We start from the raw sequence: 18,878 nt of genomic DNA on the forward strand, positions 1-18,878 counted from the left end.
TATTTTCAGATGATGGATATAACTGTGCTTTGTGAGATGTTCAAATCTTGGGATATTTTGTTATAAATTATGCTTTAAACTTCTCCACAGATTTATCTCTGACCTGTGTGGTGTGTTCCTTGGCCTGCATGATGCTGTTTGGTCACTAAGGTTCTCTAACAAACCTCTGAGGGATTCACAGAACAACTGTATTTATAATGAGATTAAATTACACACAGGTGGACTTTATTTACTAATTAGGTGACTTCTGAAGGCAGGTGGTTCCACTAGATTTTAGTTAGTGGTATCAGAGTAAAGGGGGTGGAATAAAAATGCACGCCACACTTTTCAGATATTTATTTGTAAAAAAATTGTAAAACCATTTATTATTTTCCTTCCACTTGAAAATTCTGTGGTACTTTGTGGGGGTCTATCACATAAAATCCCAATAAAATATATTTACGTTTTTGGTTGTAACATGATAAAATGTGGAAAATTTCAAGGGGTACGAATACTTTTTCAAGGCACTGTATACTGGTGATGTTAAAATACTTAGTCATCAGGTAAGACATGTTTTTTATACCCAGAACTGAAGTATTTTGCCGCGTACACACGAGCGGACTGTATGTATGTAATTAGACAGTCCGTCATACTTTCGACTGAACGGACTTGACCACACACGGATGCACAAACAGTCCGTCGAAAGCTTGCGCGATGACGTGTACAGCACGTACGACGGGACTAGAAATAGGAAGTCCAATACACAGCAAAGCACCCTTCCGCCGTGTAAATCCTTTCTGGGCATGCGCCATTCTTAGTCCGTCGAACTAGCCTACTGACGAGCGGATTGTCCGCTGAAACCAAAGTACGACGGACAGAATTTTGAAAAATCCGAAATACTTAGTACGCCAGACTACACGCTGAAAAAGTCAGCTGAAGCCCACACACGAGCGGACTGTCCACTGAAATGTGTTTCGACGGACTAAGTACGCCATACAGTCCGCCCGTGTGTACGCGGCCTTAGACTTTTTCTTGTTCCATAATGAACTTGGTGTATTTAACTAAAACCTCTTGTATAACAGAATAGAGTGGTTCTCCATTTAGGCAGATCATGGAAGCACATATAAAAACTTAATATAGAATAAATAAACTGCGCTCAGGAGAAAATTACATGAGAGAAATATACAAATTAGGTATAACTAAAAGATAGAAAAATAATAAACATAAACTATAGGCAGCAGCTCTGAGTGGGATACAAGCACTGAAATAAATGAAAGAAAATGTGGAGAGCTGCGCCAGTAGTACTATGTGCTTAAACTAACTGCATAGATAAAGGTGAATGAAGGGTTAAATGGCATTCTTACAAGATAAATGTCTGTTTGCCAAAAGCGATCACTTATCGTGCATATAACAATCACAAAGAAATATTTGAGTAGGAAACATATAATCAATGTGAAATAAAAACAATTTTTAGAAATTAAAATAAAAAATTAAAGTCCAATAAAATGTTCCAATGTAGCAGCGTTCCCCATTGATAACGTCATCTATGACGAAACGCGTCTGGGAAGGTACACAGTGACGCCACCACGCTCTACGAGGGGAGGACGGGACGCTTGTTTGAATGCCGGTCGGCGTTGTTTAGGTCTGTTTCGATGCTGACACAAAGTCATTTTATGTAAGTGTGATACTTTTATTTTAATAAACTATCCGAATGGTTTTACGCTATGGAGGCATCTTTTTCTTTTTGATGTTGTTACCGGTGATACACGTGACCATTGACCATTGAAGCTCTAAAGGCTGGGGTATTGCCATATACCTACGTTAAGGGTTATCTGGATGCAAGAACCTTGATTTGATGTTCTACCACTCTGCTTCGGATTAATACCAATAAGGCTGTTACTGTTTTTATATCTGGTAAGCGCATCACTTATCTGGTGACGGGCACAGATCTACAGTTGTGTGTGGACTCACGGTGGTGACTTGCTAATCGCTGCTACATTGGAACATTTTATTGGACTTTAATTTTTTATTTTAATTTCAAAAAATAGTTTTTATTTCACATTGATTATATGTTTCCTACTCAAATATTTCTTTGTAGCAGGGGGGCGTGACCGGATGTGCAAGATGGAGTGAGTGAGAGATGTGAGACGCCGTGTGTGACTCTCTCCCAGACCCCCTCGATGAGAGCGTGGAGCGCTTAGTGCCACGGTCGGACGTAGCGTGCGGTGGGCTGGAGCTGTACATTGAAGCTGGACGGGAGGAGGAGTGACAGCGCATTACTGTACGATCGTGCCGAGCCCTCGGAGATCCACGCTTACTTCCGGGTCTTGAACCCCAGCGAGCACGGCCAAAGAAGCACGAGTACCCCCGACCAAGCCGAACGCTTTTGAACCCTGCCGAAGAGACGCCGCACACTGTGGACACCAAGAGGCCCTCCCGCTCTCCAGTAAGCCGCGATAGGAGGAAGGAGGTAAGCGGCAGGATTGCGGGGGGGGGGAAGAAGTCGGAGGTGTGAGGGGCATAGCAGGTGGAGGTCTGGCAGAGCAAGTTATGGACATAGCGATGCCTGAGAACTGGTAACAAGTAAACAAGAGGGCGCCGGCCGGGGGTGAGAAGGACCTATAGCTCTTGTTCCCTGGAACTCATTGCTTCGTTTTGTGCTCTAAGACGAACGAATGATAACCCAGGCAGTATAAGCAAAGAAGTACCTGCTGTAAAAATGAACGTCTGTAAGCAGCGAACCAGGAAGTCTGTGATATGTGAATGGAGTGCTTGTGGACTGACTGACTATAAGATAAGATCAGTATCGCATTAATTGATTAACTGAGGGATGGTGGCTGCTCTAAAAATCAATTGGTTGAACGGTATCTGAATTAAGTGCGTGCAAATAAATGCCTGCTGTGAAGCATTAAAACAGGAAGTTTTGGTGATACATGAAGTGAATACTGGAGAACTGGTTATAAGATACGGCTAATATTGCACTAAGCGATCAACTGAGCGAGGGGCGGCTGGGTTAAAAAGTTAAAAATATATTAAAATACGATATATCCAGGACTGTTCTGTGGAAGGGGGCGAGAAAAGGAAATTAAGATGCAGCACTTGCGCTCTGCAAAGGAAAGAGGGGAAAAAAGCTCGCAACAGCCTACCACAGCAGCTAAATTAGAACAATATGCTCATAACCCTGCACAGTCATCGCAGACCCCTCCAAAAAAAGGGCAGACAAAGGGGCAGCATGGAGAAATATCTGAAAGGAAAAGCATGGGTCAATCGAATATTAACATTAATACGCAGGCCGGAGCAGTGGCCAAATGCTCAGTTAATAAAAAAGCGGGTGCAGGGGAACAGAATATGGAGATCACAACGGGTGACTCTCCTCCGTTAGAAAAAGAGCCAACAATTAAGGACGTGTTATTGGCCGTAAACGCATGTAACATCTCACTGAAATAACTCTGTAATCAAATGAAGGGAGTGAAGGAAGATCTAATGCTGGTAAGGCAAGACCTACAGAAAGTGGTGGAAAGGACGACAGAACTTGAGTTAAGGACTAGCAGATTGGAAGACGATACAACATTCCTAATTAAAGAAATAGAAAGCCTGAAGGAGCAGTTCGGCGGATATAGAAACAAGAATGGACGAAATGGAAAATAGGCTCAGGAGGGACAATGTGCGAGTAGTGGGACTTCCGGAAAAAAGTGAGGGTGTAAACCCTGCTGAATTTATGGAGCATCTTCTGGTTGAACTGTTTGGGAGGGATGTTTTTTCAACAGCGTTCTCAATAGAGAGGGCGCATAGGGTACCCTTTAGAGCACCATTGGAGGGGGGCCGTCCTAGGCCATTATTAATGAAATTACTGAACTATAAAGATAAAGTGGTATTATTACGGAAGGCAAGGGAAATGGGGAATGTATTGTATAAGGGTGTTAGAATTTCATTATATTCTGATTTTTCCCCAGAACTTCAGAGAAAAAGGGTAGAGTTCCTCCAGGTGAAACGCAGGTTACAGAAGCTCAGGGTGCCGTATGCTCTGCTTTATCCTGCAAAGTTACGGATTAATGCACTAGGGCATACTCAGGTTTTTTGTTCCCCGATAGAAGTGGAAAAATGGATAGAAGAAAATAAAGAAAAGTTGTAGTTGCTGGGGTTTCTAGTACTGAGTGGGATGGGAAGATGGAAGGAGAGGGGGGGATGAAGTATGTGTGTCTTTGGGGTTTCTTTTTTTTTTTTTTTTTTTTTTTTTGCTGGGTGTGTGCTGTCTGTGTCTGTATGGGAGGGGGGTGGGAGGGAGGTAATACACGGCGAGCGCACTAGGTGAGGGTGGTAAATAGGTTGTGAAGAGAGTGGTATAAGGTCACTAATAGCCCCTAGGGTAACACCTAGGAAGGTGGGGGAGGGGCGGGAGGGAGGTAGAAAGGGGGGAGAGGGGGTGGGTGTAGTAGGGAAAATAGGGGGGAGGTCGAAGGGGGAAAAAAAATATAAGTATGCACTAATAAATGGAGTACAGGAAATAATTCAAAGCAAAAAAGGACACAAACTGTGGGGTGGTAAAACTTGGGGTGGTAAAAAACAAGGAAAATTTATTGGTCACAAGGGGGAAAATGGTAATAAACAATCATATAGTATAATGTATATTCAAAGACACATAACATACGAGTTAATGGTGACGCCTAATAAATTTGTTATCATACAAGGGAGTAATATATGGGGAGTGTGGTATAAGGTAATAAAAGAAGTTAGAGGGGAGTTGGTGGGTACTGGGAGACAAATGGTTCTTAATAGTGTCATCAGTAGACTGGTTATTTCGCTCTCTTTCTTTACTACCTTAGGTTTTTCTTTTTTTTTCTTTTTCTCCTCTTTATTTGTTTATGGCTATGCAGGATGGTAAAATTAAGATAGGCTCCTGGAATGTGAGGGGTCTGGGGACGCGGCTGAAACAAAAAGCTGTGCTATCCTTGTTGGAGGGATGTGGAGTAGAGTTGCTCTGCATACAGGAGACCCATTTAAATAGAGATACAATATACCGGCTGCAGAGCAGAAAATATCAATTTCAATATCACTCTGTTTATTCGACATATAGCAGAGGGGTGAGTGTCTTGGTAAAAACGGGGGTGAATTTTGTATGCAAACGGGTTAGCCTGGATGAAAAAGGCAGATACATTTTCTTACAGTGCCTAATTGAAAATAGAGAATGTATGCTGGCAAACATCTACATCCCTCCACCATTTAAAATGGAAGTGCTTTTTAAATTACAGGAATTTTTAGTGGGGATAGATGGTGTCCCTATAATAATAGTAGGGGATTTCAACACGGTATTGGATATTAAAATTGATAGATTCCCAGAAAAAACACTGGCGGAACCAGCTTGGCAGGGAAGGTTGGGACAGTACCTGGAAGAAGTAGGATTATGGGATTTATGGAGAACTGGGAACCCGGGAGTTCGGCAGTATAGTTGCTACTCGTCCACACATACTACGTTATCCAGGATTGATATGATACTGGGGAATGACCTGGCCTTACAAATGGTGGAAAAGGTTGAATATCAGCCCAGGGGGATTTCAGATCATTCCCCAGTGACAGCAGTATTAAAAATGAGAGAACGTAAGGTACAGAGGTTGTGGAAAGTGAACCCGCTCTGGTTAGAACTGATAAAAAAAGAGACAGAAGAACGCCCTGAGAGAATACAGTGGGAATTAAAAGAATTTCTAAAAAATAACCGGGGTACAGTAACATCGGGGATCCTGTGGGATACTCTGAAAGCTTTCCTAAGGGGCCTTATGATCCAATCAATAGCAAAAATAAACAGAAAATCTAGGGAACAGGAGGTACAAATAGGGAGAGAAGTGTTAGAGGCTGAAAGAGATTTTATTAGTGACCCCACGCAGGGCAAAGAAAAAATCTGGTTAGATAAACAAGAAGAACTTAGGTTATTAACCCTAAAGAAAGCAGAGATTCAGCATATGTTCCAACGCCAAGCCTCCTTCGCGGAAGGGGAAAGCGTGGGAAAAATGTTGGCACAACTGGTGAAGAATAACTCGGGTCCTTCCTCAATCTCGGCGATTAGGATATCTGAGGGAAAGGTTATAACAGAAACGGGGAGTATTTGCCAAGCATTTGAAGGATATTATAAAAACCTATATACTGCACAAAAAGTGGGGATGGATGAGCAAATGGAAGCATTTTTAGGTCAATTAGAGGTACCATGTTTGAAACAAGAAGAAAGAGAGGAAATGGAAGCCCCAATAACTTTGAAAGAACTTCAGGAAGCAGTTGCGAGTATGCCAAATCAGAAATCGCCTGGGCCGGATGGACTACCGATTGAAGTCTATAAAAACTTTGGCGAGATACTGATTCCTGAACTCCTGGAGATGTTAAGAGGAGCATATGGGGAGGGTAAATTGCCTCCATCAATGATGGAGGCGGTTATAACACTGTTGTACAAAGAAGGGAAGGACGCCTTAGATGTTGCAGCGTATAGGCCAATCTCTCTCCTGTGTACCGATACAAAGATACTGGCCAAGGTATTAGCGACTAGGCTTAATCGAGTCATAGCAAGATTGGTCCATATGGACCAAACAGGGTTTATAGCCAACAGGTCAACGAGTATAAATATTAGAAGAGCCTTTTTGAATTTGCAGGTCCCAATGGATAACGATACTCCGGGTGCAGTGGTGGCATTGGATGTAAGGAAAGCATTTGATAGCGTAGAATGGGGATATATATGGAAAGTTTTGGAGAAATTTGGCCTGGGTCCTTCCTTTATAGGATGGATTAGGATGCTATATGACAAACCTAGTGCGAGACTAAAAATTAATAATGAGTTATCCGGGAAAATAGAGTTGGGGAGAGGGACGAGGCAGGGGTGCCCATTATCACCCCTGCTCTTTGCATTGGCCATAGAGCCCCTGGCATGTGCAATTAGAGCAAACCGGGATATTGTCGGTTTTGTAAGAAAAACTGGAGAGGAAAAAATCTCACTTTATGCAGACGATATCCTATTGTTCTTAGGGGATATGAGATACTCACTACCAAGGGCAATGGGACTGGTGCAAGGGTTTGGAGGCTTCACTGGGCTGGAGATAAATTGGGAAAAATTGGAATGTCTCCCTTTGGACCCAATTGGTCAGCAAACGGCCCTGGGAACCCCCCAAATGCCAATAGTGGATAAGTTGAAATATCTGGGAGTAACCTTGTCAAGGGATCCTAAGCAATATATAAGTCATAACTTAGTCCCATTATTGGCTAAGTTTAAACAAAAAATTGCTATATGGAAACGAATGCCTCTCTCGGTCGCTGGCAGATGCAATCTGATAAAAATGATATGGATGCCCCAACTTTTATACATATTACACAATGCCCCAATATGGATTAACAAAAGCTGGTTTGATAAAATCGAGATGCTGTTTAGGGAGCTAATATGGAGGGGAGGACAGGCTAGATTGAGATTGCGGATGCTTCAGCTACCGGGAGAGGAAGGAGGATTCGCGGTCCCTTACCCGGAGTGCTATTTTTGGGCGTCCCAATTACAACAGCTAGGGGGGATCGATGAGAAGAACGGAGGAACCCCAAATGGGAGATTAGTATTAACAGGCTCCCCACATAGTACCCTGATTGAGACCCTGGAAGCGGACTCATTCCAGTGTAGATGCCCTACAGTAAAAATGATGTTAAAGCTATGGGGTACAGTTAAAAAAAAAATGGGATATAGTGAAATAACAAAGTATACGCCTCTATGGAACAATAAGAAGCTACAGGAAATATGGCAGGTTGGAAAAATTGCAGATTGGGAAAAATGTGGCATTGTAAGGCTAAGCCATTTATATGGCGGCAGGGGTATTAAATCCTTCGACCAGCTGCAAAGAGAATTTAAGATATCACAAAATTCATTCTATGCCTATATACAAGTGAGGCATGCTTTAAGGACCCAGTTTGGAAACCTGTTATTAACATGGGAGGAAATGCCCTTGCTATACCCAGTAGCACAAGCAGGACCCACTAAAGGATTAATATCTAAATTCTATGCCCAGCTGGGTGAACAGATTAATAGTGAGAGGAAAGGGAGGGTTGAGAAAGGGAAATGGGAGCAAGACCTAGGTAATATAACACGAGTACAGTGGAAAAATATCCTAGCGGCATGCCCAAAGGTCTCGGTCTCTCCTCCTCAGAGGATTTCCCATTTAATGGTAATTAATAGAGCATACTATACTCCCCAGAAATTATTTAAATTTGGTAAGAGAACAGATGACTTTTGCCCCAGGTGTGGGGGGTCAGGGAATTTAATGCACATGCTTTGGAAATGTCCCAAATTATTTAGATACTGGGAAGGAGTGGTAAAGATAATAAGTAGGGTCTTTGGGACGGTAATAGAGTTAAATCCCAAAGTGTGCATTTTAGGTTACAGAGAGGAGGAAGTAGAAAGGAAGGGAACAACAACGGCAATCCTAAGATGTTTATTTCAAGCTAGAAGGATGATAGCTAGGAGATGGCAATCAAAGCTACCCCCTACAGTAGAGGATTGGACAAGGGCGGTAAATGACTATCTATGTAAGGAGAGGGCAGTATATGCAAAACGAAATAACTTAAAGGAGTTTAATAGGAACTGGCGAGAGTGGATAGAAGTGATGCATACCCCAGTTTAAACCATGATAGGAAAGGGAAGAGGGGAGGGGGAGGGGGGATGGGTAATGGGAAGGAGTAGGGTAGGGTACATTAAAGGTTCGGGAATCATTATAACACAATTATGCTATACTGTAGGATAAAAGCACCAATATATATATAAGAGGGGAGGGGAGGGGGGGCGGGGTTGATAGAAAGGATGGGAGGGAGGGGTGGGGTTATAACAATAGGAAAAACGTAGGAATTGCAAAAATAGTGATGGTAGGAGAAGGGGGGATATGGTACTGTTTAGATAATGTGCCCCCTTCCCTTCCTAGAACTCTAAAACTCAGATCTCGGAAGGGAAGAAAGAGGTATTTGAACCCTGGTAATGTTATTTTAAAATGTGGTCTGTATAAATGTGAAAATTTTATAAAGATTAATAATAAAAAAAAAAAAAAAAAAAAAAAAAATATTTCTTTGTGATTGTTATATGCACGATAAGTGATCGCTTTTGGCAAACAGACATTTATCTTGTAAGAATGCCATTTAACCCTTCATTCACCTTTTATCTATGCAGTTAGTTTAAGCACATAGTACTACTGGCGCAGCTCTCCACATTTTCTTACATATAAAAACTTCATTAAGGGATACATACTTATCCATTAACTTGGAAAAAAGGATTCTTCGTTAAGAAAACATGTCTATCAGCAATTGAAATGGCACAAATGATGTATGTGACTCAGACAACAAGAAACATATTAATTCTGAGTACTCATTCCATGTTAAAATCAATTTCTTTGCCTTTTCAAGTAGTAAGGTAAGATAAATTGTGGTAAATGCAGCACTTTATATTTGAAAAGTACATAAAAATGAATTATGTTATAGCAGTCTTTCTGTAGAGATAATGAAATGTTTAAGTGATTTTACATGGCATAACCTGCAGCATAATGAAAGGGACCTATTGAGTCTTGACCGTCTTATTTCCGATGCAACTCAGGCTAAAAAGCACTAGAACTGCATTAGTAGACCTCTTTCTTGGCACCGAGAGCCACTCTATTATTTTTGGCAAAAGTTCCTGGAAAATGTTCCAGTTCAGTAAATTTATGGTGTGCTACCTTTTACATTTCTCTGTAAAAACCTAATGTTAAAAAATTATAAAGTTATACAGCATTAAAAAGACCACAATGCATCGGGTGTCTAAATTTGAGCAGCTGCCACAGTTATATATTATGCTAAGAGGTCTTGAAATGTTACATACAGAGAGGCGCTCTATGTATTTATAGTTGACATACTGTATACAGCGTATATATATATATATATATATATATATATATATATATATATATATATATACATATTGTATAGGATGCCAAGGATAGGTCATAGACGGATGATACACTTAATTACCAAAAGTACTGGGACACCTGCCTTTACACACATGAACTTTAATGCATCCTAGTCTTAGTCTGTAGGGTTCAATACTGAGTCGGCCCACCCTTTGCAGCTATAACAGCTTCAACTCTTCTGGGAAGGATGTCAACAAGGTTTAGGAGTGTGCCTATGGGAATGTTTGACCATTCTTCCAAAACCGCATTTGTGAGGTCAGGCATTTATGTTGGACGTAAAGGCCTGGCTCGCAGTCTCCGCTCTAATTCATCCCAAAGGCGTTCTGACTAGTTGAGGTCAGGACTTTATGCAGGCCAGTCAAGTTCCTCCCTCCCCAAACTCGCTCATCCATGTCTTTATGGGCCTTGCTTTGTGCACTGGTGCGCAGTCAAGTTGGAATCGGAAGGGGCCATGCCCAAACTGTTCCCACAAAGTTGGGAGCATGAAATTGTTTAAAATATCTTGGTATACTGATGCCTTAAGAGTTCCCTTCAGTAAAACTAAGGGACCAGTCCCGACTATGTATGTCTATATTTCCCTCTGGCCCTGAATAGTGAAAAGTCACTAGGCAATAGCAATGATGCAGGTACAGAATTACCTCAACACTCAGTCATTCTTAATTACCAAAAGCCAAGGTCATTCTGCACCTACACAACCACCATTGCCTAGCAAATGACTCATGAAATTAATTCAGGGCTAGGTAAAATGTATACAAACAAAAAGCCACTAGGTAGGGGCATCAGTGCAGGGCAACACCCATTTACATGTTACACATGTAAACATTTGCACAAATGTTTACATATGTACCACATAAAATACAGTAAAAAAAGGACCACAGATGCATATTTTTCTGCTGTAGGTTTTATGCAGCTCAATCCTATGGGGGTATGATTATAGCTGCGTGCCTGGGCCATATAGCTTACAATACTGCTCCATTTGGATCTATATAAAACTGTATATAATATGGATCTGAACTCAGCATCTTCCATGCCTGTATTCATGAGCTCTGAGCTGCTTGCAGTGTCGACGTCCTAGATTTGATTACCAGATAGGACAGTATGTGCCTGGAGTTTAATTTTTTTCCCCCTGTTTGCATATGTTTCTGGATTTTCCGATTGCCTCCCATAATTCAAATCAATATTTAATGACTTCAATCAAATCTTGGCATGACCGTGTGTGTTTCTGTGATAGAAACATTGGACTGTGGGCTACTTTGGGGCAGGTTCAATGTTCTCTGAAAAGTAATGTGGAAAAATTATTAATGTTTTCTCCAATAAGCCTGCAGTTATAAGCCAAACACAGCTATGTTGAACTTTGTACCACTTAGATTTAATTTAATAAGATTTTAGTTTGAGGTATTTATAAACATTGCAGTAGAATTTTAAAGATCAGGCACTGAAATCTAAATTTTGGCTATAAAAATGTCTAAATTTAAGGTTAAAGCATACCTATTGCAAATGTTTCAACATATACAGTAGCATTACAACTTACTATAAAACTGAATAAACACTGCAGAAAAATTAAAATGACTATTTTTGCAGTACATTGCTGTATATTATTATAATATAGATTATTATAAGATTGGCGCTGTCACTAAAACAGAAATTGAAGAGAAAATTTTACAGGGATATCCTATAAACCTCCTGCTGTCTACATGACAGGAAGTGAAAGGAATGGTCTTCAATAGCACACAGATGGCAATAGGAAACAATAGGACACACATGCCAGATATACTTAAAAAAATAAATACATATATGTATAGAGGTTTGTAAATAGTAGCGTGGCAAACAGTGGTAAACTTAGGAGGGGGCCACAGTACTCTGCCCCAAATACAGCCAGGTTTGGGGTACTTTATGACTATACCAGCTCTTGCAGAACCACCCACATAGCAATGATGTTCCTAGCAGCCCTGCAGACCTCAGATACAGTGGTTGCACAAAGCTGAGGGAAGCTCTTTCAGGAATCTCTTTGGTTCTAATGTGTCATATAAACTTCCCTTCACTCTCTTAGGCACGGCACCACTGCATCTGAGGTTTGCTATGTGTTTGAACACATTTGTTATAGGACTTTTGCTTGGGAAAGTGGGAGATTTTTGCTAGTAGAGAGCAGACTTTTGCCAGGGGATGGGGGTAGTTTGCTGTGGATGGGGGAAATTATTGTTAGGAGGAGGATCAATTTTTGCTGGGGGGATGGGGTGGATGATAAAGAAGGGATTTTGCTTGGGGGAGGAGAAACATGTACACAATTTCTTGTCTGTTGTTCACATAATTGTCCATTTGTTCTCTGTAAATTGTCACAATTTCCAATATATACTCATGTTTCCCAATTTGTCGTCCACATTTTGTCATGATTGTCCATTAATTGCCTGCATTTTGTTACAGCTCGCAATTTTATGCCCGCAGGCGGAACCGATTGCCCTTTGTCACCTACATTTTGTCTTGTTTGCTTGTTTATTTTGAGAGGAATGTCAGATTTGGAATATGTTCTCATCATATTGTCACAATTATCTGTTTTTCTGCCTCTGTGTTGTTAATATTTCCCATTTTCTGCTTGCATTATGTAATGTGTGTTGCCTGTGTATTGTATACGATTGCTCTTTTGGACCCATGTCTTGTCAGGATTGCCTAGATATTGTCACCACTGTTTACAGCACAATATCATTATATTTTGGTCCCCTGTAGGCCTGTCAATATCAAAGCATGCCATTATTATCATTATGCTTTACCAAGGTGTGGTACATGTGCCACTATTAAACCACAGAATTTTATTGTATTTAGCATGCTGTTATTATTCCCATGTTTCTCTAATAAAACCTTAATTCTTTTTTTTTACAGGAGTATACAGTATATACCGTACAACATTCAGATAAAGAAAATCTTCACAGTCTCTATTTTTTTTTCAATTATTAGTATTCATTGAATTTCATGAATACTAATTGATATCATTTTTGTTTATAGAGAGGACTGTGGGGAAAAGGAGTGTTAAAACCTAATCCACCCCAAGTGTCCAATAAGCCAGGTATATCACTGGTGTAACCATTACTGTGTGCCCATTAAAATATTAATTTATAACTTGTAAAATGTCATCTTACAAAAATCGAACTGTAAGCCAGATATCAATCAAGACAGCCATCAGTGCTTTAGGCTAGTATGTAAACATATATATTTTGGAATGGAAAACTATGTTCCAGTCAAACTCTAAAACTATAACATCTCAAAATAAGTTGGCCTCTATGAAAAAGTGCATAGAAAAGTTCAGTAAGGAAATACAGGTAACGTCATGTATTTAGTCTAACACGTTAAAATATTCAATGCTGTGGAACACATGAGATTGTTTGTACAAGGGAACCTAAAACTGGCTAATAGAAAAATAACTATCATATGTCTTATGCGGGTTTGATTGGCAGGTTACAGAAAAGTTTACAATCTTAGATAGTAGATAGAAATATTATAAGTTCATAAACTATATGAACTAGAAGTTTAACAATTTACCACATTTTATATCTAAACATATAACTAGCATTATTTAGAAATTGGTATCATAATTTTATCATAATGTAGTTTGCATGTTTCATGATATATTTCCTAGTATATTAAAACAAGTAATGGATCCACAAGCTTGACATTGATAGCCCCTGCCTTAGGACCACCCCTAATGCATTTCACCTGATAGGGCTTAGTTGTTAAGTGTCTTAATGTCATACTTGTGATAACATGAACATGGATGTTCCTTATATCTCCGGTGTGTAGTAGTTTTCTTTTTCCAGCATCTATAATTGCTATACTATTAGTAAGAGTAGAAGTGCCCATACCAGCCATCTATTAAAAAAGGGCCATTTGGCATGTGCCAGAATGCATACAATGTGGCATTGTGGCATTACAGTGCTATACAGGCCAATCGGGAACCGTTCTGCTTCTCATCAAAGTGTGGTGGGTGAAAGAGTTCTGCCCTATCTCATAGCCTTCCCCATACTTACACATCTTTTGCTATACTGTGTTAAAAAAGAACAGAATTACATGACAAAATGCTACTTAATAGATCAGAATATCAAAGCCACTCCAGGTGAGCTATTAAGGTAATGCCTGTTGCCGATGTATCACGAGGGTACTAGATGTGGAGTCGAGAGTTTGACTGATCATTGATTTTATGTTTATGTTTTTACGTTGGTCTGTTTTTTTTGGATAGCTTTTTTGTTCAGAATTTAGGTAATAGAGATGCACCGAAATTTTGGGCGCCAAAACATATCAGGCGAACATGGTGTTATCAGAATTTTGCCAAAAAAGCTGGTTCTTACGGCACTGAAAAAAGGATGCAATTTTACAGCAATTTTTCTGCGATTTTACAGCATTTTAGCCGCAATCTTACCACCATTTTACAGTGCGAATGGTGTGTTTTCCATAGGTCATGTGACTCAAAAACGCATCAAAAACGTAACATGGGGGAATTATTGATGCTTTCTTGCTTGTGCATGCGCACGGGAGCTGCTGGTAATGGCACATCAGCTAAAGCAATGGCACGAATGTGCTGTTGCTTCAGTGCGCATGTGCCAGTGACATCGGCACATGCTGATACAGGGGTATCTCCTAAACCGTGCAGGTTTAGGAGATATCCACGGTAGCTACAGGTCTTTATTATAGGCAGCCTTATTATAGGCTTACCTGTAGTGAAAAGTGGTTTGTAAGGGTTTACAACCACTTTAAATAGATGCATTTTTCTTAAGATTTTCTTGCGCTAAAGGGGCCAATAATGGCCGACAATAAATTCATATTAATTTAAATTCATGATATTAATTAAATAGTTGAATATAATACAATTATATATAAAAAATATATTTTTTTCAAAACTGTCATTTTCGGTTTCGGTTTTCGGCAATGTGCATCAGGCATCTTCGGTTTTGGTTTTGGCACCAGAATTTCCATTCGTGCACCTCTAATAGGTAATATGGTTACTGGCTCTACAGTAGTGTGTATCCCGCTGTGAACTGTTAAAAATTACAATTTTGCTGAGTCCTATAGTTCCTCCCCTTTCACCCATTTTTCACATGCTTCAGAATTATTGACTGAGGTGTTTATATATATATATATATATATATATGTAAGAAGGCCAGTATGGTGGCCTGAATTTATGGGAGGAGCCCGGGGGGTATTTAACCAGCCCGTTCGCCTGTGGTGGTTGTCGGTTTCCGGTGCGCAATACCACGTCACTAGGCCGACAGCTCGTGTTGATCACCATTTGATTACCATTCAGACAAACGTCTCCCTTCTTGGAAGTCTCGTAGTTTTCGTGTTCCGTCCGGTTTTGTACAAATCTCGCCGGCTCGACTGCCGCAGGTAGGGGTCTCGATTGACCTTCATTTCTATTCATTGCTATTTTATTTGAGTGTCGTAAAACCCTAAAAAATGTCACATCATTCGGGATGATACCGGGTTGTTATCACTCATGTCGCACTTGCCCGCACACGCCCTTCATTTCACGGGCGTCGTTCGGTAGGTTGTCTGTGATACCTTGTTAGCTACCGGTTGCATAATCTTGTTCGTCATGTTCCGCAGTCATATCGTTGCCAGTCGTATCTTGCGGCACAACGACCCACGCCTCTGCCACAAACTGGCTCACGTAGGCCATTTCTTCATTTCACCTGTCACTTACTACGCTCCGATTCGAATCCAGTTGCATCACCTAAATGCGCCGATTCGTCCCGGGGTGCCCCTAGGTATTCGGCCTCATTTCGGTACATGCTCCAGAGTCCGCTCGTTCCAACCGTCCGGGTCTCTGTCATGGGTTCATTTCACGTCACCTACTACGTTCGAATCGATACCAGTCGTTTGCCAAAAAAAAAAAAAAAAACGCACAGGTTCGATTAAACGTGTCCCAAATAGCTTGGCCTCATTTCGGTACATGCTCCAGAGCCCGTGCGTTACCATTTCAACCCGGGCCCTGTCATGGGATTCATTTCACGTCACCACTACGTTCGAATCAATACCAGTCGTTTAAAAAAAAAAAAAAAAAAACGCACAGGTTTGGTCGACGTGTCCCAGTTGTCGTTGGCCTCATTTCAGTACATGCGCTAGAGCCCGTTCGTTGACGGTTGCGAGTCGCGTCCTCTCCGAGTCGCAGCTCTACCATGGGAAAACATTTCATCCTCATCTAGTTCGCCCGGGTCGAATCCGGTCGCATTTCGTTTGCATCGATTCGCCCGGACGGTCCCACATTTTGTAGCTTTTTCTGCCTCATTTCAGTGCATGCTCCAGAAATCCGGGTTGGTTCCAGCCTCAGTTTGGGGCCGGCCATCCCAGGCCTCTGTCATGACAGTAGTCCTTCAATTCATTTCACTGTCACATTCCGCGCTCCGGTTCGAATCCAGTCGCACGATCGGATGCACCGATTCGTTCCGGTTCGCCCCCAGGTTGTTGCCCTCATTTCAGTACGTGCTCCAGAGTCCGTTCTGCTGTCAGTTGTACTAACGACACGACCAGTTTGTGCCTCTGTCACGGCAAATCGTGCTTCATTTCATGGTCACTTATAGCGCTCCGATCCGAATCCAGTAGCATCTATGATGCATCGATACGGTTCGGCGTGCCCCAGAGGGAACAGCCACATTTCATTTATTTTTTCCACAGGTTGTCTGGCGCTGGGCCAAAAAAAAAAATAAAAAAAAAAATAAAAAAAAAAAAACGGAAATCTCAAAAGGATAACAGAAACAATGAGGGAATAACGGCGTGATGGTTTAGGAATCATGGCGGAGAAATATCTACTCACCGGTGCACTTCAGTTGTGTTAGCCAACTGCTTACGTCACATGCCAGTTTTCCTTGTTAGGCTCCTTCAAACAAATGTCATCTGTTGTTTCTCTCTCCAGGTCAGTCAAAGCTTAGTAGGTCCACCCTGCACCAGCTTGGACGTCGTCTCCCAGGTAAAAAAAAAAAAAAAAAAAGAAGGGCTAGGAGTGGAAAAGGCGACAGCGAGACGGACCGGTACACATATGTATGTAGGCGAAGGAACGTCAGTATATATGTGTATTCGCGTTCGCTTCCGCCTTAGTACCCAAGCAACAGGTGGGCTCACTTGGAAAATAGAGAAACAGTCTTGACTTTGTCATCCTCTATAGGTTCCGGTCGTCCATCTATCTTCCCCAAAAGAGATAGGACATCACTCCCGGGGCTCGATCCATCAGGAACCATGTCCCAGACCAGCAGTGAAGACCTTACTGCCCCCCTGTCACCTCGCCCGCCTTCAGTGGGCGACAGCATTCAGTCTTTCAGGGGCTGGACTATCCCTAGGCTGTCAGCGGAGCTCAGACGCAGGGGCATTCCCTTCCCAGCCACAGCTAGGAAGGCAGAGCTGTTTAGGCTCCTCTCTGCCCCCCCAGCTACCGCCGGGCCTAGTACCCCGCCTCAGGCTACGCTGCAGTCCATCTCTTCGGCCATAGGTCAACTGCATACCATGGTGTCGTCTCTGTCCAGCTCGGTCACGGATGTTCAAACCAGAGTGACCCTCTTAGAAACACCTCCAGCTACAGCCACCACTGTTCCGGATGCAGTCCCGTCTCCTCTACCAACAGGTACCGAAGGCACATGTCCCGTGGTCTGTCCAGCACATCTTGTGCCGGCCAGCATTAGGAAGGACATCTTGGACGGCAAGGATGTTAACCTTGCCTCCTTGCTCATTTCGGTGCATGACCTGGCAGAGAACAAGGCTTACACCTGGGGGGATGTATCCGTAGTTCTCAAAGCTAAGGACCCCAGGCTAAACCGGAAGCTATCCATCCCCGAGTTTACCCTAGCCTTCGGCATGCTCAGAGATGTCGTTTGCTCAGCCTCTCCTGCCAGGAGGGTTGAACTAGATTTGTATCTCCACACGGTGGTGGACCTGGGGTACAAATATGGTGGCTTTGCATTCTACGACTACCATCGTTCCTTCTCAGCGAAAGCAGCCGCCAAACTGGCACAGTTCCAGTCTCTCACAGACTGGAGCCTGATGGATACGGAACTATTCTGCCGGCATTTTGCCGGCCTTCGTTCACCCCTGTGTGCCGTCTGCCAGTCCTCCACCCATACCGCTCCCTGGTGCGCCAACATACCGGCTACTCGCCCGGTAGAATTCCCCTCCACCTCTGCCGCAGCCCCAGGCCCATCAGGCTCGGCACCAAAAAACCAGGTGGACAAGTTTGGACGCACGGTCCAAACCATTGGGGGTGCGGCCATCTGCAATAACTTTAACTACGGTTCTTGTAATTACAGCCAGTGCCGTCTACTGCATATCTGCGTTATATGCCACAGGGCGCACCCCAGGAATTTGTGCGAGGTCAAAGCGCACAAAGGTTCATGACTGAGCCGTATAGACATACTTTGCCTGGGCTTCTACCTCAACACGCACCCCACTCCTTCACTAACCACCTTCCTCATAGGCGGCTTCACCGCAGGTTTTCACACCGGCCTCATCTCCCTACCTCACCAAACCCACGAGTGCAGAAACCTCCGCTCAGCAGCCTCTGACGAACAGGCCATCGACCTACTGCTGCAGAACGAGGTGGATCGAGGCTTCGTTATAGGCCCCTTCACTCAGCCCCCCTTCAATATGTGGAGAGTTAGCCCTATTGGGCTTGTCAAGGGCAAGTTTTCCAATAAAAGTCGTTTAGTGTATGACCTGTCTGCGCCTCATTCTTCTCACATCCCTAGCTTAAACTCATTGATCCCTTCTGAAGAATTCTCCTTAAAATATTCCTCAGTGGACATGGCAATCCAGGCCATCCTTAAAGTAGGCACAGGCGCATGGCTGGCGAAAGCGGACATATCCGACGCCTTTAAACTGTTACCTATCCACCCGTCCCTCTGGTGCTGGCACGGGATTAAGTGGAAGGATCAATACTACTTCGCCACGAAGTTGACGTTCGGCTCCAAAAGCAGCCCGTGGCTGTTCGACATA

This window comes from Lithobates pipiens, unplaced genomic scaffold (genome assembly GCF_037356315.1).
Source record: "Lithobates pipiens isolate NorthernLeopardFrog02 unplaced genomic scaffold, aLitPip1_a1.2 Scaffold_16, whole genome shotgun sequence".
NCBI lineage: Eukaryota > Metazoa > Chordata > Amphibia > Anura > Ranidae > Lithobates > Lithobates pipiens.